The 22,508-nt window shown below is 32.8% G+C and overlaps 1 protein-coding gene across 17 annotated transcripts in view; it reads right to left on the reverse strand.

The window, feature by feature from the left end:
- Window positions 1-22,508, reverse strand: part of nahoda — a 364,546-nt gene that overhangs the window by 307,073 nt on the left and 34,965 nt on the right. Inside the window, exon 2 of one of the 17 annotated variants that reach the window (XM_067775811.1) lies at window positions 10,223-10,273. The exons of the other annotated variants lie outside the window; for them this stretch is intronic. The gene's annotated coding sequence lies outside the window, so the exon portion shown is untranslated. The remainder of the gene's footprint in view (window positions 1-10,222; window positions 10,274-22,508) is intronic. 17 annotated transcript variants of the gene reach the window in all.

Raw genomic sequence — 22,508 nt, forward strand, 5'->3', positions numbered from 1 at the left:
TGTCGTTTAACTCAAAACATATTTATAATACGTATAATTATTTTTCAACGAGACATCAAGAACACGGCTTCTCTCGAGATTCTCGAAACTCGAATTATTCGTAATACTCGCGATCTTCTCGACTTTCAATTCAGTCGCTGCATTGCCAATTTTCTATACATTTCGGGGTTTTTACTTGTGGTTTAGCTGACATTTTGGTTTCTGCTCCAGAAGAAATCATAAGCTCTATATCAAACAGCCAATGAGTCGATTAAATTGAATGTCGAGAAGCTCGCGAGCCTTACGAATAATTCGGGATTAGAGAGTCTCGCGAGCCTTATGAGTAATTCGAGATTCGAGAATCTCGCGAGCTCTACGAGAAATTCGAGATTCGAGAATCTCGCGAGAAGGCGAGACTTGCGGGAAATCTCTTCCCGAACATGTTCGAGAAATAGTAAACTCTATTTACTATTATATCCTAAAATGTACTTGTATGTAGAAATTACCCTTTCTTTCAACAAAGAGGAAAAAGGATCAAAAAAAGTAAAAAAAAAAAAATAATCAAAAAGAGTTTTTCAATAATCGTAAAAAATCATAATTTTTTTTTTTGATTATTTTTTTAATCTATTGGAAAAATTAAAATAATGGCAACTAATCATTAAATGGTTTTTAAATAAAATAATCAATTGAACGGTAATCATTACCATTAGTAATCATTTTTTAACAGGTCTGTTCAACATACATACTTTATAAAATATGGTTCCTAGAGAATAAGTACTTCGTCGGATTTTTTATGGTTTAAAAGACAATCTTTTAATTTCAGTTTCTTATTCGTGATGTATTTTTGGCGGATTAACCATATAACTGATTATGCCATATCACATCATGCTAGTTAACTAATCAATATATATTGAGTCATGATATTAGAATTTGTTTTATATGTTTTATAAATCCGAGTATTCTACAGTAAAAATTTGTTTCTAAGTAACCCATATGTGCCAACTTCAACTACTTTACGACCTATCACATCAAAATGAGTCAAATTATATGTAGTCATATAACACTTGTAGTGCACTTAAACAGAAAAAACACTTACATTAATGAGGAAAACATTTCGTAAAAAAAATATAAAAATCTTTTAGATTGCAGAAAATTTAAATGGATTGAGTAAGAATTTCCAATATTTGTAGAAAACTTTTCATTCATTTGAGAGATAATTTTTCTTAAATTTTATCAATAAAAAAATTTTTTTTTAATATTTTTCAAAATATTGTAACGAATATTAGCAACACTAAGTGATACTATCATCTCTCAGCCAACACTAAGCAGTGACTTGTATCAACAAGTCAATCATTATGTCTACACATATGTACGTACACGCAGCGGATAGAAAACGCACATGCATACATCTTACCTGAGATGCGCTCAAAAGTAGGCAATAATTTGTGCAAGTATCATTCACATATACATGCGCATATTAGAAGCTATTAACGTAGTTATAGCTGCTAATTTTATAGCTGGTAACTAATTACTAGAAACAGGACCGCCTAGAAATATGCCAACGAAACCATACAGTATAAAAGCATCAACAGTTGAGGCGCGACAAGTCAGTTTGATTTAAGCAAGCTATCAGTTGCGAAGTATAAGTGGTATTCTGAAGCCCTTTAATAACAACAGTTTGGTGATTCGAACTTTAGTAGAAGGTTGCAAAAAGAGGAATTGCTCTAAATTATTTACAATATTTACATGTACGAAAGAGCTCAGTGGTTAGAGCAACTGACTATGAAGTTGAGAACTCGACTCAAAATCCACTGCCATAACAGTTGCATATTTAATTCTATTTTTAAATACACACTTATTTATTCCTTAAAAAATTCTTAAATCTATAGAAAAAAAAAAATATATTGATTTGAAAAAAAAAAAAAAAAAAACACTTGCCTAGGTTGAGGAAAGAATTTCTATGTCGTAAGACCAATACCATTTTTTCTCTTTTTCATATCTATTTACCTCAATTTTGGGAATTTTTTCTCGAGTGTGGTGACATCATACCAATTCATTGTTAACTAACCAACATAGGCAATTTTGGTGGCCTTTTGTTGGCGTTAAGCAACATTGATGTCGACTTTCTGGTGGTTAATTTATATACTTGTACCCAAGAAGAACTCTATACTTCATTCTGCTTATTGGAAGTAATATAATGATTCTGCATGACTTAGAAACAGCCGAAAATATGCGTACGTTATCTGAAAAATCGACACTAATCGCAACACAATGGAGTAAATTCTGTCACATAGACATGAATAAATTTAAACGCAACTATTCTAAAAAGCCTATGATCTTAAAGCACGTGGTTATGCATATGATCTACTCATCGTTGTATAAGGCTGAATAATTTTATGAAATTTTTTTGCATGAATGAAATTAAAAATTGGAAAATTATTCTGATATTTGAACAATCATTTATCATCCATTCACTTAATTAAGTAAGAAGATCCACACATTTATTTCTATTTTATATAAATATTTAAAGCATGAAAACAGCTTATTTATCTGAACTTGCATTACACCTGCAAACATATACATCGATACCATATAAGCTTGCCTATATTTGAGACAAACAGCTGCGATGTAAGCACAAACACTTTATTGCAAAAAAAATAAGAAACTAAAGATTCGCTTCAAGGTCATCCACAGAGCATTCATTCATATAATAAGTGAAATCAACACGAAATATGAAAACAAATCTAAAAATCAGTGAACAACAAATACAATGTAGCGCTACTGAAGCGCGTTAAAAGAAGAAGAAGATGTATTTATTATTGCTCTAAGACAATTTTACTAAACTGCAATGTCTATCTAGTAGTAGCATTATATTTATTAATGAACTTAGATAACATGGCAATCATCTTCAAATAGTAAAAAATAACGACAAAAGCTTAAAATCATTATATTATTATAAGTTATGGGCTGCACCAATGAATTGCGTCAGTTCTAAGTTTTGCATTATACAAAGATTAAGCAATATGCCGAAGGGCGTATCGCTTCAGAAAAAGTAATTTATTATAAGCTATGCAATTCTTTTATTTATTAGTATTTATATTTTTTTCGTTATTCTTCTAAGTTGGCTAAGTTATATGCTGCGTTAATTCCTCCTCTTGTCAAATATAAGCGGTTCGAATTGATGAAAATCGTTAAGAGCCGACATAATCGGAAACAAGTTTACAAATCGTTACATATCCGATAAAACCAAAGTCTATCCAACAAAATTTGATTGACAGTTGAATGTGAGTTGAAACAAACAGAATTAACCCATTGTGGTACAACTCTTACTAAGGTTTAATTTTAGTTTAATTCAAGGAATAACTGAAACGCCGTTTGAAATTATTTACTTTGTTAATAAAATTGATGATGATCAGGGGTAGGATTTTAAGGCATTTGCCTATATTGTCTGATTGGTCCTATCTGTGAATGAAATCAATAATTATTCGTTTGACATCTTTTTTATTAAAAATATAAATTTTTGTTTTGCCTTTTTTTGTGACTTTTTGATTTTATCGCCTTTTTCCGCCTTTTCGAGGTGCTTTGCCTTTTTATATTTACAATGCTTTGTCTTACAGACTATTTATATAAAATAGTTTTAATTTCAAGATTTTCAAGTGCAGAACATAGTATTATTTCAGGATGATTTTAAATTACTTAAAAGTTGGATTTTAGAACGTAGATTTATACCGATTTTCTCCTTTATAAATAAATGCGTTTTTTTAGCTTTTTTGAAAATTCATTTTGCTTATTTGCAAATTTTGTTGCCTTTAAATCCTAACCCTGATGATAATATTACTCCTGGCAGTTCTTTACTTATACCTAAGAGTTTTATGCGAAAAACAGAGTCATTTTTAATGTGAATTCGATTACATTGATAATATTGATTTCTATCTGCCCAGCCTCTCCTTGTCTTAAGTTCGCAATTATCTTTAAATATTCAAGATAGTCAACCAGTTTACTTCTGTTAAATAAATACTGAATATTAAAAGAATTGTAGATCTCGCACATGGCTATTGGAAGACATTCCTTATCCAATAGCACATTCACTAATCAAAGTCTAAGAAGATTAGCAGTTTCAATAAATTTAACCGAAAACAAGTTGGTGTTAGTGGGATAAGTTCCACAGATAAGGTACCATATAGAAAATTGAACCACATTTATACTCGTTTTAAAGGTAACCCACATTCTTCTACCAACTATTAGATGAGACAATTTGGCTCTGATAAGTGCGTTCTTCGAACATAAGTTTACAAAAGAGGTTACCGATTATGTACGGATAGGATGAAGGCCTGCCTTTGATGCCCATCGGTTCTTCTGATGGAAAATCACTACAAAAATAAAAAGCTACAGAAAGTTTGTAAGATTGTCAAATTTTGTTTTCAAATGGGTTAAAATAATTTTCAAATTGATATTATAGTATTTTATATATTATACTATTGTTCGTAAAAGGAAAAATGTCAAACTCAATCACCCTTTTTTCAATACGCTTTGGATTAAACCGATGAGAATCTAAAAAAATACATTAATAACATTTATAGGACTCGTAGTTATTAAAATAAAAGTGGAATGACTCACAAAAGCTAGATATAGTTGATAAAAATCTGTAAATAATTTCTAAATACTGAGAAATGATAGATGTCGTTATATATCTGCCGATGAAAATGGACACCAACGTGATTTAGTTAGGTGCCAATTTTCATAGCCTAAACGAACGAATAACATCCAATAAACATGATTAAAGAAAAGAAATATTGAAAAAAGTCCTTAACGACAACAAAATTCGACATAAAAAAACACAAGTCGATAAAAGCTATCGTATACACTTGATTTGAAAAATTCCTATATCTTAGATAAATTTCGTTAAAAACGACAATAATACCAAATCTATAAAAAAAATATCAAGCTGAAAAGAATCTGAAAAGGTTGTATAATTTAGAAAAACCTGTAAGGATTTGTAATTTTATTGTCCATTTTTAATGCATTAAAGAATTTTTATGTGTACTACAATTTGTTCACTGTTCAACGAGTTTAAGAATTAGCATGCTTGTGTGGCTTTTCGTCGTTTTTTAATAAAAGGGAGAAACTCCTAAGCATTTTGTAACTGGACCTATGCAAACTAGTCTCAAAAACGTTTTCGAAAATATATTTGAGATTGCTTTTCACAGTTTTAGTAGCAAGATTTATAGAAATTTTTCCCAAAATATGGAATATAAAAAAAAAAACAAGTAAGGAAGGCTAAGTTCGAGTGCAACCGAACATTACATAGTCATTACAGCTTGCAAAACTTTTAAATTACCTTCTTTTAAAAGGGGGCGGTGCCATGCCCATTGTCCAAAATTTTACTAATTTTCTATTTTGCGTCATAAGGTCAACCCACCTGCCAAATTTCATCGCTTTATCCGTCTTTGGTAACGAAGTATCGCACTTTTTCTGTTTTTCGAAATTTTCGATATCGAAAAAGTGGGCGTGGTTATAGTCCAATTTTCGTTCATTTTAAATAACTATCTGAGATGAGTGCCCAGAAACTTATATACCGAATTTCATTAAGATACCTCTAAACTTAGTCAAGTTATCACGTTTACGGACAGACGCACCGACATGGCGAAATTAATTTCTTTTTTCGCCCAGTACCTTTTTGATAGTTTAGTTAGTTTATGCCCTGACGGGGTACCGTTATGCGAACAAAATTAATATACTCTGATAGCTCTGCTCAGCTGATTATAAAAAAAATTCACTGACAAAATGGGGAAAGAACACTGCATGTATTGAAAAAATCAAGCAAACTGGAAAAGCAATTTTAATTACCACTTCTATGACAAATGTAGCGATACTCCTGTAATGATATTAACAGATATAACATTTTTGATTTATTAATTATGGACTATCAGCTTTTATTATGGGGCCGTTATTTAAATTAAATATAATGGGATAAGGGCTTAACTTGAATGAGACGAGCAAGCATGAATAATGAATGTCGACATTAATTAAGTTTGTTGCCCTAATACTTGTAGGATCAGCAATGCTACTTTTCACAATTTACATCAACATATGCATTGCATATGCATTTTATATGTAATCAAACAAAACTAAATTTTTGTCAATCAAGTTTGCTTCTTAGGTCTATTGTTTCAGTCATGCCAAGTATGCTTTACGTAGGTGTGGTGGTCGGTCGGCTATGTATAAATTTTCATTAATTAAATATTTATAACTATTACCATTATATAAATGTATTTATGTACATATGTATATCGGCATTTCGAGATTTTAATTAAAAAATTATATCTTTGAGCGTAAGTCCGAAACTTATTTGATTAATTGTTACAGTATAATCTTGCATATGATCCATCAAGCAGGAAAACCGTTTATAAATGCGCGGGGCGGCAAAATTCATTAGATCATGTGCAAATCTTACGATATTAGACTCAAAAACTGGCTCATATCTCTGAAGAGAGAAGACTTAAGGCTCACGATGGGCATACTGACTGTACACTGCCTTCTGGTGTTACATGCTATACAAGTCGTCAGTAACAGCAAGTGTAGGAAGTGTGAGCTGCAGGAAGAAACGGTTGAACACGTTCTGTATTCATGTTCTGCGCTCGCCAGGTCAAGGGTCCAGCTTTTAGGGGCGGCAGAGTTGCCAGAGCTAGAGGAAACAATTAAGCTGGGTCCTAGAAAATTGTTAGTATTTGCCAAGAGGACGTAATTATTGTATAACATATGTCCTGGCACCTGAATGGGGTTCTTCCGTTTGGTCGTCATACAAGTTCTGGTGACACTATGGACACACTCAGTCTATGCGAGGTCTTTATTGACCGGCCAGTTCAACCTAACCTAACCGAATGAAGAGCAGGGCGAGGAACTCCCCACTATGGAAGAGCGATATTAAGGACAGTGGAACGCCCAAATTTTAGCTGATTACTGCTGGAGCGCTAAGAAGTGTGCTCCTGAATTAATTAATAAGAAAAACATCTCTAAAAAGAAAATTTAACGTGCAGTAATTGATAATAATGAAGTTTATTTATTGAAAAAAAAAAAAATAAATTATATTTTAATAAATACTTTACTCTTTTACTGAAAATTTCAGAAACTAGAGCTGCTAGGAAAACTCGGCTCCTACATTCGAAATTAGGGTAAAAAGTGCATTGAAAATCATGCATAAAATACCATGCAACAGAACATGTGTGGACCAGTGTAATCGATAACTTTTCGACGACAACTCGATAACTTTTCGACAACAAATCTAAAAAATATCTATACTTTTAAATAACAAATGTTTAACTTTTCAATAAATAATCAATAAATTTTCCATAATAAAGCGATAACTTGTGATAACAAACCGATAACTCGTGGATGAAAAATCAGTAACATATTGATAACTTTTGCTTTCGATTGTCAATTTATAACACATCGCTAACAAACCGAAAACTCATCGATGGCAAACCGTTAACACCTCTATAACAAATTGATAACACGCCTTCCTATTTTAGTTGTGACCCTTTTTCGTTCGTTTCCTATCCCCTCCTCTTCTAATTTCCTTTCGTTTCCGACATTGCCATTATCGATATGATTATTATACTACATCGATCTTTCTACACAGCATTGGTTTTAGTTTAGCAATAAATATTTATTAAACTCTTCTCACAAGTATTTATAACCAAAACCAATAAAATAACCAAAATAGCCAAAACAACACATTTTCTGCCGACAAATTTAAGTGTAAACAACTTAAGGCTTTGCGCAATATGTTATTGAATTGCGACTGTTTTATTATGCTCTTTTAATATATTTTTTTAAATGCTCTACAAATGAAAAATTCTCAGGTATCTTTTATTTAATTTTAGGCAATAATATGACATGTGCTGCATTCTGTGCCCATTCACGTGCACGTTAATCAAAATCCCATGACATACTTACTCATTATTATGAATACGAGGGGATATGTGTATACAGTTGCGAACAGAAAAATAGCAGTGGAAACTTTTAGAAAATTGCATCAGTTATATTCTTTTTTTTATTTATGTTAATAAAGAGCAAAAATTAATGAATTGTGTTAACAATTGTGCAGACCAATCTCAAAAACATATGCCAGTAATTTCGAAAATTCGGCAAGACATGAAGTTAAATTTTTTTAAAAGATTTTTTTGAATTTTTTGGAATATGCAATTTTGTACCACAAGAAATTTTATTTCAACAAAATATACGTTTTGTGTCTCTAAAAACTCGCATTGATTTCTGACAATTTTTTTCTTTTTCTTTCAAACAAAAAATTAAATATGAGTCCTTCGTATGAAGGCAAATCTAAAACAGCCTTCGGCAAGAAAAATTCTCCAAAATTAATCAAAATATTGTCAGACTAGAATTCATTAGGTTGCAAAAGTGCATGATCAAATAAATTCTGAAAATTCATAAATTACATACAGACTTCTCGAACTTTCGAAATTTTTCGAAAACATTTTTGAGATTGGTTTGCATAGATTTTCGTTACACAATTGATATAATGTTTCCCTTAATTAGTCGAAAATAAAATACAAATAAAATATATTTGATGAAACTAAAACTTGCTACTGCTATCTTCTTGTTCGCAGCTGTACATATGAATATTTCAGTATATAAAATTTGATTTCTAGCAGAGTTTTTTTTTTCTATATTTTTTATGCATACTTCTTCTTCTTATTCTTCTGCTATTCGTGACAACTTACATATTTATGCTATATAAGTTAACTGTTTAAAAAAACCAATCTACCAAAAAAGCATAGCTGTTGGAAACTTCCAAAATACAATAACACAAGAATGTAAATAAATTCTATTTTAGTTTCTAAGCGTAGATAAATGTGTGAGATGAGAGAAAAACACTAACGAATTTAATGAACAATTCTTTTATGAGGCTGCAGCAAATCGAAAAACTAATTGGGTGTTCTAACTTTCTAAAACAGGTTAATTTAACCTGCTCGCATATGAGAATAGATATGTATGAATATATGTATGTAAAAACAATAGCTTACAACCAAAGAGTATGCAGCCTCATAATAATGTAACATTCAGTATCAAAAACTATTTCAATAAAAAATATATTAATACATGGGTTAAATTAGTTTGAGTGGTATGAGACCACATAAAATATCAGTCAAGTAAGCTATAAATACAAAGCACATAGTTTTGAATAGTACTGATCTCGACATTTGATACATCTATGGGAGATCAGAGTAAACCGGGGTCAAACAACTTTCGCCTACTTTTAGAGAAAGCTATAGAGACAAGCATAAAATGTTGCGATGACTGCATCTGAACATCTTCCGTGCAGCTGCAAGAGGAAGATTAGCCGTCATGTTGAGAGGTATTGCATGTAATACCAATGATTAGTGGCCTGTCAGCACCACAATCACCAAGAAGAAATCTGCTTTGGTGAACAGAATTATTTTGACAGACTGTCTATATACACTCACTGCCAAAAGAAGCATTTCAAGCCGATGTGTCTGTCGAGCTTAGTCGACGTCTATATGTACACGAGCAGACTGCAGATGGTAAGCGTCTCTACAATCCTCTTTGGTTGGTTCAATTGCGAAAATTCCCCTGATATAATCCTTAGTCGCGGAACTCACATCATGCTAAATTTAAAATAACTCCAGGTAATCGCAATCGAGGTGGAACTATCACCGCAATGAAGCTCAGTGTATGCTAACTTCTTTAATCATAGTAGCTCTCCCCAGCATCCCATCAACGGCATTCTTAACCATGTCGAGTTCCTTTTGGAAAACACTTGCGTCTTGCATCAAGCTCCTCTTGGAAAGCCTTGTCACCAACCTTTCACTTTTAAATTCGAATCAAACGTAAGCTGTTTAAATGATCCCTCATCTCTTTCTTTTCTTAACGTAAGAAGCTGTTAAAACTCGCTGAGGGGGTAGTATGTGGCACATATAATAAGTTGCAGTTGATAGGAATCAGGGCGTTACTTAAGTGAGGGGCGCCAAATGCATGTCTCCAGGACTGATAAAAACCCGAGCATAATTAAATCAGTATCCATAACTGGACACGGTGTCCTAGAAGGTAGATTAGGTTCCTTGCGATAATGAAAAAAACTGAAATAGCAGAACTATGCAGTAGGTGGCCAGAAAATAGAAAAATTTGATCCCAAAATCGTAACGGTTCATGTGCTTGAGATATTCATTATTTATCGTCCGATTTTTTAGATAATATTTCTTACCCTGATAATCACGTCGGTTAGCAGAATCGAGAATGTTATACATTTATATATCTGCAAAGGTAAAGCGACTATTATACAGTCATCAACATATTTTATAGATAATTAAAAACCTAAACCTGAATTTTAACGAAATTTTATATCTAATTTGAACATGTACCTTATTTATAACTACTGTAACTAAGTTACATATATATATAAATATGTACATTGAACCTTTTTATACATTACCATTTGGTGTATAGCTATTATATTTAAGACTCATGAATTACGTTAAATCCATGAATTATATCTATATTTATATCTATTATAGTATAACAGTTCACACTTCGCCGCTCTGACAACCCCATCCGTGAGTTGACAGATCGGGTTGGTGTGTACATACATATTTACATATGATTTGTTTTGACATTTGCTTTTATATTATTATTCGAATTTATCCACTCGGTGTGACTGCAAGAAAAGTATTAAACAAAAAGTTTGTAAGAATAAGTAAAAGTTAAAGTTGTGAAAATAAGAAATAAGGAACGAAACCTCATTAAAATTTATGATTATAAAGTTTGTAAAGAAATAATATTCCACTTTAATATGGAAACCGTTGCAATACATTTCATCGAAACAAGTGAATATTATACAACCAAAACCCCTTTGAATCCTGCAAAACCTTTAACATAAACCACCGGCACTCTCCAGCCACTCTCCAGCTATCACCAATCCATTCGACACCGCCGTGTCCAGCCATCGCCGGAGCAGCCAGGTAAAGGAAGCCACACCAGTGAACAGTGCTCCTCGAGCCAGTGGTCCTTCGAGCCGGACCAGTACGCACGAGTACGCCCAGCTATGTAATTAGGTGTATAGTAAAAAAACTGTAACAAAATTAATTTATATATATGAATACTTGAAATATGCAGGATTTATTTTGTTTTCCAATATATTATTATAATATTTTGTTTTTTATATATCTTATAAATAAGTACTAAATATGCTTGGAAGAAAAGTCAACCACAGCTGCTTGTAAATCTTATGCCATACTTTGGATCCTGAAGATTATTAATTAATCGTCTTGTCCAAAATTTTAAAAATTCGTTATGAATACTTTCGTCAGCTTGTTCAGACCACAAACCGCAACCTTCCTCTTCGTCCAAACATTCAAGAAATTCTTGAATATCGCTGAAACTATATGAATTTTCAAAGTTTCACTCACATCAAGAGCAGTGAGAGCTTTCTTGAGATCTGTCTTAATTCTCGTTACACAGAAGACCGACTTCAAAATTTCGTCCATGGCTCTAAATGCTGCAACGAATGGAATAAGTGATAATTCTCCACTCACGATGCTACAAATTTCAGGATTTAATAAATTTTGCTGATTCCTTGAGTAATTTTCTGCAAGCATTCCCTTCAAACGCTTCTCCTTGGTAACTTTTCGACACCAGACCCAGGTTTTGAGGCCATAACGGGGCTTTCTCTCTGCATAAGCGCGGTACAAGGCATTTCCAGAACATATGATTTACGAAGCCTTGCAATATATGGAGCTCTGGCACTACGCATTTTTCTATCACTCTGAAGTCATCTTGTTCATCGAATAAAGGTGGATTGATAGAACTTCTACTATGAACAGAAGTTTTTTCTTACCTCATAGTAATACAAATTGTTCATAATCGTGACGAAAATCGCCATACGTTTTAGCGGCCAAGAGTTCATGTTGTTGTTGTTGCTGTAGCGATAAGGTAGCTCCCCGAAGGCTTTGGGGAGTGTTATCGATGTGATGGTCCTTTGCCGGATACAGATCCGGTATGCTCCGGTAACACAGCACCATTAAAGTGCTAGCCCGACCATCTTGGGAACGATTTATATGGCCACGTTAAACCTTCAGGCCATCCCTCCTTCCCCACCCCCAAGTTCCTTGAGGAGCTTGGGGTCGCCAGAGCCTAGTGAAATTAGTGAAACAGGATTCGCCGCGGATAGGTGAGGTTGACAATTGCGTTCGGAGAAGCTATATATTGCGCTGGCAACCTGAAGGGTTGTGCTACACAGCCCCTTGAATCTGGTATTTTAGTCGCCTCTTACGACAGGCATACCTACCGCGGGTATATTCTGACCCCCTAACCCGCTGTGGGGGCCAAGAGTTCATCTGCCATTTCTATGTCGCAGTTATCATTTCCTATTGGGTCTACATCTGAGATATTCTCTATTTCCTTACGATCTCGCACATCTTGCAGTTTTATAAAGCAATAAGGACAAGGAAAATTTGCTGTGGCTGTTTGTTGCCCATTCACGAGAAGCAACAGTTTGAATTCGGACACAAATTTCATAGAAATATCACTGATTTTTATGAGATCAAATAATATTTTCAAATTTTCGTAGGCCTCTTTGATGCGCGGTACAATACCTAACATAATCAACTTGCGTACACTTGATAATCTTGCTCTCCTTCCGTGATGAACCTTCTTCATGTAGATTTTCAGAAACGTAATATTCTGGAATAATGAACACTCTGCAAAAATCGCGAGCACTCCATACGTGCATGTATGGAGTACTCGCTATGGACCAACCGAGTGCTCCAAAATTTATCACAATTCATACAAAAAATATGGTCCAAATAACATTGCGATGTCCTAGGAACGGGCCATATACTCCAGTTCCGCATTACATCAGAGTAATCCATGGAGTACCCACAGTCCAATAAACATCGTGTAGTGATTACAATGGTAGAAAACGAACAATGATCGGCTTAAAATATGTTCGTGTAGAAACATGAGTTGGTCAATTGCTGCATTACAGTGGAGTATAATGGTAAGTACTCCAGTGGACCACATGATCCAACGATTTTTGCAGGGAATCGGCTTACAATGTGTTCGTGAAGAAACATGAGTTGGTCCATTGCTGCATTACAGTGGAGTATAATAGTAAGTACTCCAGTAGACCACATGATCCAACGATTTTTGCAGGGCATACAAATTTTAAAGAACCCTTGTCCACCATCAGCCACAACTTTGACTGAGTAGTTACCAATCAAACCACGTCTATCCACTACATTTTCTAAAGGTTCTTCTGCGCTACTCCAGATTCTCCTAACCTACGTGATAATCAGGGTAAGAAATATTATCTAAAAAGTCGGACAATAAATAATGAATATCTCAAGCACATGATCCGTTACGATTTTGGGATCAAATTTTTCTATTTTCTGGCCACCTACTGCATAGTTCTGATACTTCAGTTTTTTACGTTATCGCAAGAAACCTAATCCACCTTCCAGAACACCGTGTGGAATAACCTTTTGGATAGATGGCTTCGTAACTTCAGTAAGAAGCTAATGGGAAATAACGCTCAAAAAGAATATGAATGATTAGAGGGAGAGAGAGAGTAACATAGCAAAGACATATTAGATACAATGGAGTAGTGTAAGGTTAATTTGTGGTTGTTTGCGTATATGAACAAATCAAGGGGAATAAAACAAAAACTCGTAGAAATAGTAAACCGTCTCTTTGCCTGGACGCAAAGTCGTATGGAGTTACAGAGATGATACAACGGATTCATAAGTGCGCTAGGTGGGCTGCGACATATTCCGCCGAAGCAACATAACTTAGAGGAAATACTACGTAGAAGCCTCAACTGTATATAACATGATGAAGCCAAATGCAAAAGCAATGGGTTAAAGGAATGAATATCTATCTGTTGCCATACCATGCAAATGTGAATAAAGTCACTCATTTATAGGAATAAAAGAGCACTACAATACAATTAGGAAATATGGGTTAACGGGAGTTAGGCTACGCGTTGTGGAAGTCTCTTATATGGAAGCTCGATTAGCGTAAGGGAGATGCAGTGGCTCGCTTTGCATCCAACTTGATAATATAAACGTCCGAATAAGACAATGTGTCTGATGGGGACCAGGACTCATAACAGGCAAAAGGAAACCTTAACTCCTTCTAAATACAAAAAGCGAAATAAATGTAAAATTGAAGATCACTTATCGAAAAGTTATTGATATACTATCAAAAAGCTATCCAAAAATCGATTTATTCTTGAAATTTTAACGGCTTTTTATACAAAGATGTATCAAAGTTATCCACATAGTATCGAAAACCTATAAATTTTTATTAAAAAGTTACCGATTATTTGTCGAACGTCAAATGTTCCATCAATTTGTTATCAAAATGTTTGGAATTATTAAAAAAATGTGTCAAATTGTTACCAAAAAGCTATCGGTTTGTTACCAAAAACTAAACATTATCTAATGAAAAGGTAATCGATTATGTATCGAAGGTTTATCGATTATTTTAAAAAAAAATTATCGATATGTTTTCAAAAGGTTTTCAACTTGTCATGGAAAAGTTTTCAATACCTTATCAATACTTACGATTGCTCGTATTTGTTAGAGAACAAATTTCTCGCAAGCGATATTTTCAGCAGAAGCACAAGCAAAACCACCGGAATGCATAGAATACTACCAAAGCAGCAACTTAATTCAATGACGCGAGACTCACGAGATTTATGAGTATTTCTATATACGAGAATCGCTCAAGAAACCGAGCGCTCGATTTTATGGATGAAAAATTACACGAACCGCGTATATACTGATAATACAGTGACTAAATTTAATTGCGAATATCCTGAAAGATTTACGTATATTTTAAAATATACATATGTGAATCCCGCGAAAAACCGAGTTCTCGATTTATCAGGTCTCGAAACCAGGGGCTGAAATTGTTATTCCCGTTATAATATAATTCCTTGCAAAACTATTAATTTTGGACTTTATTTGGATCGAGATAAAAATTATTTTCGGACTTTTATTTTTTGAGTCCGAGAGAACTAGTTAAACTCTGATTTTTAAAAATAAAAGTCCCGCTTGATAACTAAGAAAAGGTTTATCCGAAATAAATTTTTTTTTAGTTCGGATAAGCCGTTTCTTTGTTATCAAGTGGGGCTTTTATTTTGGCCTTAAAAAATAAAAGTCCGGATTTAACTTTTATATCCGGACTTTTGTTTTTAAAAGTCCGAGTTTAACTAGTTCTATCGGACTCAAAAAGTATGTGGACTTTTATGGAGAAAGTTCGAAAAATAACAAGGATGCATGATTCGACATGATTTGCTATAGGGATACCTGGGAACTCAAACATTTCCACCTAGGACAATTTTTGACCAGGACTTTTTCGACTCCGAAAAAAAAATAATTATTATTTTCCATCCCTGCTCGAAACTCTCGCTTGTGTTCGAGAAGAAAGCGGAAGCTCTTATCAAAATTTACCTTTTTGATACCAAAAGTTATTTTTAGTCATTGGTTTGTTATGAAAAAGAATATCGATAAAACTTCAATATAAAAGCGAGAAGCCGACGCGGCGATAAGAAACCAATAAGAAGCCGAACTAGCTGTTCTCAAAAAGGGCGAAATAATTTGTTTCTGATGAAGTTAACTTTGCTGTGCTTTAAATTTTTAATAACCTCTAGTTAACTTAAAAATATCAGTTTTACTATCGCTTGATAATAACGGCTTTTTTCTTTACTTCCCAATAACTTGTAAAATGTAATAAAATGAAATCTGCTTTCTGCCACAAGCGGCATGTACTAACTTTTTTCAATTTAGTTGGGGAAATCTCAGCACGAAATTGTAAGTTTCTGTATTAGATATCAGTCCAGTACGATAAACAAACTTACGCATTTAAAGTAATTTAAAATTAAAACTTACAGTAATAATAATAAAAATCAAAACAACAAACCAACATTCAAACGCAAGACTTAAGACACGAACTTGTTGTTTAGGCTGCTTTGCTGTTGGACTGGGTCGCTATTTTGTTGTTTTTGTTATATTTCATACATATTTACAGCTAAATGTATTAGGTTTTTATATAACTTTTTTAATTTCTACGCATATTTTTCTGACACTTTTTTTAATCAAGGCAATGTTCAATAATTGTAATTTATGCCAACGTATGCAGATATTGGATTAACAAATTACGCGCGCTTTATTTAATGAATATCATTAATTGAATAAATTTACTTGGCTCCAAAAGATGAAAAAGCTGGTACACTATGTATCAGCAATAAAAATATTCTCAAAAAGCAGGAAATGTAGAGAAAGGAGCAGAATCAATAAAAATATACGACATTTCGACATACATAAACATGCTTATGTACTTGTCATGTATCGATATCGATATCAAATCAATTTCTTGCGGCATTTTTATAATTATAATAATTTTTCTAAATGCTTGCTCATGCTTAAATCACACGCTTTGTAACTTAGTGCGTTAAAGCAGAAGTAAGCGATCGACGTTGGGTGGCACAATCACGCACGAAATGCGTTTTTTTTTTATTGACGAAATTGAATTATTTTCCTTATACATTTTTTAACTTCTTGCTGTTGTAGCTAATGCACGCACTTATAGGCCGGTTGCAATGCATTTTCAATTTGGCCAACGACAAAGTGTTTAACACATGTACGTAGATATGTATGCTTGCGCGTATGTACATACTAAATTATGCTGTAAAGCAGTGCTGCAGCAACGAACATGAAAATCCAAAGTAAAAAAACTTGCTATCGGCAAAGTTAAATCATAAAAGGTAAAATTCAACTTTCACTTGAAGCGTATGCTACTGGCCCGGGCAACAAAGTTGCAAACAAGTAACCAAAACAGCGCGTTCAGTACTAGCATTTAGCTCTTACAAATTATAAGTGTCTACGCATAAAGGTAAAAAAAAATCAAAAATCATAGTACACACATAAGGATGGCTAAGAAGCAAATATTGCTCAAGTACAATAAACAAATTTTTTTTTCTTTTTAATTTGAAAAAAAGGTTAAAAACTTTATTAAAATTCTTTATCAAACTTAAGTAAATCACTAGAAAATATGTTTTCATAAACCTGTATTTCTATTTGATTTTTTGCGGCTTTCGGAAACAAATCTAAAAATTTTTATTAAGACAAATTCGAATTAAAATTTTGTTTTAAGTTCTCTGGTGATTTAAAATCGTAAAATACATACAAAATATTGGAGAAACTAAAGTTTCTGGGAATTTCATTGAAAATTAAAAATTTGTTTAATACTTTATTTTCAAAAAGTTTATTAAGCCACATTTAAAAACCTAAAACTTTGCATAGTTAAAAAAAAAAAAATTATCACAAATGTGTGCTAAAAAATTTAAAAAGAAGTTATTTGAAAATATTCATTATTTACTGCTTCAAATGTGTTTTATTTTTCTTTAGAAATTTTATATAATCTTTGCAAAAAAAACTGGAGAAAAAATAGATTTAATTTGTTTTGTTAAAATAATTTTGGAAATTGAAAATACAAATTAACTGAAAACTTGTATAAAAATGCTTCAATAAATTTAATACAAAATTTGTATTTTGGTATGAATTTGTTGTTGTTGTTTTTTCGGCATTCATGGTCAATATTTAAATAATAGTCAAGCTCTGGGCCAGATCAAATACAGTTAGCTTAATGTGAAAATTTGCTAAGTCACTTTTTAAAAATTTTACAGGAGACGAAAAAAAATGAATAATTTTTGAAATAACTGTTTTTTTCAAAACTATGAATGAGGATACCTTAGTTGCAATACTTTTGGGTGTAGAAGCTTTGAAAAAGATAAATAAAAATCATGTATGCTAACCCAGTAGCTATTTTATGGCTTAGCACAATTTCTGCACTCAAAACAAATTTTTTCTCCCGACTTAGCACTTTTTACTTAATATGTTTCCCCATCACTTCTCCCCTCTAATGATTGAAACATAACACTAAAGGTATATATTTCACAAAAAATGCTATTAATTTTTCAAACTATTTCTAACGGTTTTGATCTAAACTCTTTTGCCGGATGGTGCGCAGACAATAATTTATTTTTAAATTTAAACAAATGCTGTGTTGTGTCTTATTCCAAAAAGACAACTGCCACATACTTTATCTACAAACTAAATGCTAAATCTCTAAATAATTTTCAAGAGAGTAAGGACTTGTGTGTAAGTTTTGACTCGAAACTCTCTTTTTCTAGTCACATTGACTTAATTGTTTCAAAATTTGTTGCAATGGTTGGGTTCAGTAGACGTAACACCAGTGACTTTAAGGACCCTATGACGCTGAAGGCACTTTATATATCCTTGGCAGAAGAGGCCTTGCATAATACTAAATAATATGGAATCATTTCTATGAATCTAACTCCTATAAAATTGAGAAAGTTCAAAAAATGTTTACAAAAATTGCTTAACCTATGCTTCACTGGCTAGACGGCCTCCCATCATATACCAGCAGGCACAAATTGCTTGGTCTTCAGGCTTTGCATGACAGAAGGACTTTTTTCTCACTCATGCTTGCATATAATGTAATAAACTTTAGTAAGAATTACTCTGATTTATCTAATTTGTTCATTCCATATATTCCACTGCGTGATCTTCGGCATAATAGATTATGTATCGAAATAACTCATAAGACGCATTATGCTATGAATGAACCTATAACTAGGTCTCTACATCTAGCAAATCGATTGATCGAAATAACACTATTATTAATTTTAACCCATTAAGTCCTGAGCATAGAACGCCTGGAGCAATTTCAATGAAATTTTCTGTGGCCATATAAATTGGTCCAATTAAGAATAAAAAACCAAAAAAAATTTGCTGTCCTACCCCATTAGGGTGGTGAAGCACGTTGCGTACACGCAACGTTAGGTTTTAATGATATACAAATTTTTAATTTTAGTTCATTTATTTATTTTTACAAAAATTATTTCTTTATGTGAAAATTCAAAAGCAGTAAATAAAATGTTGAAAGTAAATAAAATATGTTTAATTGTGATATTTGTCAAAACATTTTGGATGAAGCCCGCCTTCACATATATTGCATATATATTTGGTTTGACTTGTGCAAGATCGACAGCGTAAACGCTTTTCTGTCAAAACGGGTAGGTGAACCAAGTGAGGTTTTTTTTTGGAGCAGCGATGTCAGCTTGTTTGCGTTTAATCTTACTTACAGGCACTTCGAGCAAAGTTTCGGCAAAAAAAACTCGAAACTCTAGCTGTCCCATAACATGAGCGTTTTCCTGTTTTTCAACAGACAGTGTATTTTCCAGGCATTCAACATGGCTGAATCTAATGCATTTGTTTTGAGTGGCCAATACCATTTTCTCCACGGATGCGAATTCTGTAATTGCTCATTGCGTTGTCAAAAAGGTCCACACAACCCATGTTTCTATAATAGATGTATGGGACGTGGGATCGATATTGCCATGTTTTTTTCGCCTTTCTATCATATCGATTTACATACTTTATTAGTAGCGCTGTGCTCCAAATGATTGGAAAGAATAGTCACCACAGAATTATCGTTCCATCGTACCGCAATAATTTTATTATTTTCATCGAATGCATGGTCGCTGGATCCGCGAGGAGTTTTCTTGAACTTTTTTATATCTGTAATTTCTGCACCACCAGCGCGATTTACGCGCACAGTGCCTGTTGCACAGTAGCCCTTTGTAGTTAGTTGAGACATAAGCTAGTAAGATGTGAAAAAGTTGTCAAAGAAAATTCGGTGTTGGTTTCGCTTACATGTGTCAATATTTTCAAGAAGTTGTAACACAATAGACTGGCCAAGACCTAAGTTTATATCTCTTGTAAATGAAGCTCCGGAATAGTGTATAAAAGCAAACAGGTATCCCTCTGCGGAACATAGACAAAAGTATTTGTATCCAAATCGTATTGGTTTGGATTTCAAAAACATTTTACATGAATGCCTGCCGAAATATGCTATCATTTGTTCATTTATCGAAAGATTGGGAGCAAATATACCGAACTGTAAGAATTTGAAAGTAGAGCATTCAGAGGTGTCACTTTGGAAAATTTGTCGTTTGCATCAAGCTTTCTATTGTCACAAACATGGAAATATTTCTTTATTCGTTGAAACCTATCGTGGCTCATTGCAGACTTAATTATTGGACTTCCAAGAGACGGGCAATTTGACCAGTAGCTCCTTATTGATGGCAGTGTATTGTATCCAGTAACATAGAAAATTCAAATGAACATTTGAATTTTTGTATAATCTGTGGAAAATTATGTATCACTACAATCTTTATTAGCGTAGTTATTTGTACTCTGCACCAATAATTCAATCACTTCATCATCAATAAATAATTGAAAAAGCTCTTAAGGGTTTAGTGTTTCTAAACTTAAGACGGTTACAAATTGCACCACCATTTTTTATTATATGTGTGCTTACCCAGTTCCTCAAAAAAAGTTCCATAATTTTCAGATGAAGAATCCACAGGCTGTTGAGAAAATTCATATTTGGAGGACTTACTCCACTTAGGTTTTTCTGGCATAAGAGCGGACTCTCCAAGTTGATTTTCTTCAATTTTATCATTGTCGTCATTAAACAAACAACTGCACCAGCAACTTCTCCAGGAATTTCCTCGGCTTGATCTGCAAGCAGTTGATCATCTTCGTCCACATCTTCTGTGTCACTAACTGCATCTACAGTCTCAGGCGGCAGCAATATCATTTGAACGGAATCGGCGTTTTTTATATTATTCACGACCTCATCCTCTTCGTCCGATTCATTGACTATATCTTCTATATCTCGTTTAGATAAATATCTTTTTGAAAACATTTTGTAAATAAAGAACGTCACACTTTTTCTTAACAGAAAATGTAAATAAACAATATCAGCCGATCACAGGGCTGAGTGCTGCCGGTTGATAAAATGCATAGCGTTAAGTCCTAACGTTGCATTTGCGCAACGTAAACATTTAATTGCATATATATGCAATATGTTGCAATATAAAATTTTCAAAAATTAATTTTCAGGTAATGCTAACAAGGAGATTTTTTTTACTTTTAAATTGATAGTATTTTTATTAATTTAACAAAAAACACACAAAAAAATGCTGGAATTGAAACCAAAATAAATGTGTATAAATCTTTACTAAATTCAAGTATAAGTATAACACATTTTAAACAAGTTAATTTTTTATTAAATTGTAGTTGTTTTTTCGTTAAATTTTCCTAAAATCTGTGTAATATATGTGAAGTTGTAAACGTTGCGCAGACGCAACGTGCCGGGCTTAATGGGTTAATAAATATGTAAATTTAAGCGTGAATTGTTTTCTATTTTTAACTAGTCTGTAAGAAAGCATGTAGTTATCGACATGTAAGGATTGAAGCAGATTATGGTCAGAGCAAAGCATTAATCAAACACCAAAGGCATGTCTCAATTGGGTGAATACAATTTCAAGGGGTTGTGTTCGCGACACCTTCAAGGGGTTGCCAGCTGTTTCATTGACAGCCGAGGCTCTGGTAACTACAAGTTCCTCATGGAACTAGGGGGTGGGGAGGGCGGGATGGCCTAGAAGGTTTAATGTGGTCATATAAATCGTTCCCGAGATGGTCGGGCTAGTACATTAATAGTGCTTTGTTACCGGAACGTACCGGATCTATATCCGGCAAAGGACCATTAACATCGGTAACACTCCCCAAAGCCTTCGGGTCGTATCTTTATCGTTAATACAACACAAAACAAAGCATGCGCGCACAAAGAAATGACTAGTAATTCAGATTGATATTATTGACAGGTTGACTTAGCACATTTTTTTAACACCTGACGACTTAGCACATATACACATCATTGCCCACAGCACGTAAAATTAAAAATTAAATTATTTTTTTGTGATCGATGTATTTTGAATTCATGTTTAAAGCTGCATTAAAAAAACCATTTTTCAAAAAAACTGACTTAGCACATTTTCACATTAAGCAACGATTTATAGAAATTTAAACCACAAAATGATTATGTGTAAATATATATTTGTAAATTTTTATTTATGTCGATATTTCGACTTCATTCTTGACTTCGGAATGGTAAGAATTTAGTATATGATCTTTAAGACACATCTAGAAATTTTGATTAAACAAAATTCGAATTAAAATTTTATTTTAAGTTCTTTGACGCATAAGATTGATACCAACTCTTAAAATATAGATAGTAAAAATATTGGAGAAATTAAAATTTTTTAGGATAGTTCAATGAAAATTATAATTTTTTATACTTAAAAAAAAAACATTTTAAAAATTAAAAACAATTTACAGTTAAAAAAATGTTTGCTAATAAATAAAAATAAAAAATTATTTGAAAACAAGAAGACATTTTTTTTCTTAAGAAATTGTGTATAAATTTTGCAAACAGATTTTATTTAGAAAATAATATTTTTAATTTTTTCTTAATGTTTTGCATTTAATTAAAAAAAGAATATATAGTGTTGGAGATTGAAGAAGTAAATTAAGTGTAAATTTTCATTAAAATTATGC

The sequence above is a fragment of the Eurosta solidaginis genome, chromosome 3, assembly GCF_040869045.1.
Source record: "Eurosta solidaginis isolate ZX-2024a chromosome 3, ASM4086904v1, whole genome shotgun sequence".
Taxonomy (NCBI): domain Eukaryota; kingdom Metazoa; phylum Arthropoda; class Insecta; order Diptera; family Tephritidae; genus Eurosta; species Eurosta solidaginis.